Here is a 1362-nt window from a genome sequence, read left to right as displayed (position 1 = left end):
GAAAGCCTTTTCGTTGTTTTTAGCATCCCTCGCTAACCTCAGCTCATTCTCAGCTTTAGCCTTCCTGACACTATCCCTGCAATTCTGTGCTACCTGCCAGTACTCTTCCTTTGTTGGTTGGCCTTCTTTCCACTTCCTATATGTGTCCTTTTTTTTGTTTTCAGGTCATCTCTAAGCTTTTTGTGAAGCCACATTGGCTTCTTCTGTTGTCTTCCACCTTTTCTTCTTGTTGGAATTGTTTGTAATTGTGCCTTGAGAATTTCCTTTTTTTAAAAGCTCCCACCCATCTTGGACTCCTTTTCTCATTAGCGTCGCTTGCCATGGGACTTTACTGATCATTGTTCTGAGTTTATTAAAATCAGGTTTCCTAAAATCCAGGGTACGCGTTTGACTACACTCGGCTTTTGCTTCCCTTAGAACCAAGAACTCAAGTATAACATGGTCGCTTTCCCCCAGAGTTCCTGTGACTGCTACTTTATCCACTAAGTCATCTCTGTTGGTTAGGATCAAGTCAAGGATAGCCGATTCTCTAGTTCCTCCCTCTACTTTCTGTAGGAGGAAGTTATCTGCCACACAAGTCAGGAATTTCCTGGAGGAGCCGTGTTTTGCAGAATTTGTCTCCCAACAAATATCAGGGAAATTGAAGTCCCCCATTACTACTACATCATGCTTCCTTAAAACATTGGCTATTTGCTTTTCAAAAGTTTCATCCTCATCTTGTCCTTGATTGGGTGGCTGGTAGTAGACTCTGACCATCAGGTTCCTTTTATTCTTTGCTCCATTTATTTTGATCCAGATGCTCTTGATGGGGCTACCAAGCTCATCCTCCTATATTTCTGTGCAGAGATATGTATTTTTCACATACAGTGCAACCTCACCTCCCTTTCTGTTCCTCCTGTTCTTTTTGAACAAGTTCTATGCTTCAATTGCTGTATTCCAGTCATGAGAGTCATCCCACCAAGTCTGAGTTATACCTATCAAGTCATAATTTCCCTCCTGTATTAAGAGTTCAAGTTCGTTCTGTTTGTTTCCCATACTCTGGGCATTAGTATATAGACATCGAAGACCATGTGCTTCATAGTCTGGCTTTCTTCCTACATGTGTCTGAAGACTATTATTGGGCGCTATCAGAGCTGTTCTCTCCGTTGCAGTGCATGCGCCTACATCCATTGTCACCCCCAACGTTACATCTCCCATCCCTGTAGGATTCAATTTAAAGCCCTCCTGATGAAGTTCTTCATTCTGTGGCCAAACACATTCTTCCCATCCTTTGTGAGGTGCAACCCATCCCTTGCCAACAGCCCATCTTCCAGGAAGTATAGCCTGTGGTCTCAGAATCCAAATCTCTCTTGTCAGCACCAA

This window comes from Heloderma suspectum, chromosome 3 (genome assembly GCF_057233095.1).
Source record: "Heloderma suspectum isolate Gila_16-S chromosome 3, 16-S_ref, whole genome shotgun sequence".
NCBI lineage: Eukaryota > Metazoa > Chordata > Lepidosauria > Squamata > Helodermatidae > Heloderma > Heloderma suspectum.
This window is presented reverse-complemented; position numbering follows the sequence as displayed.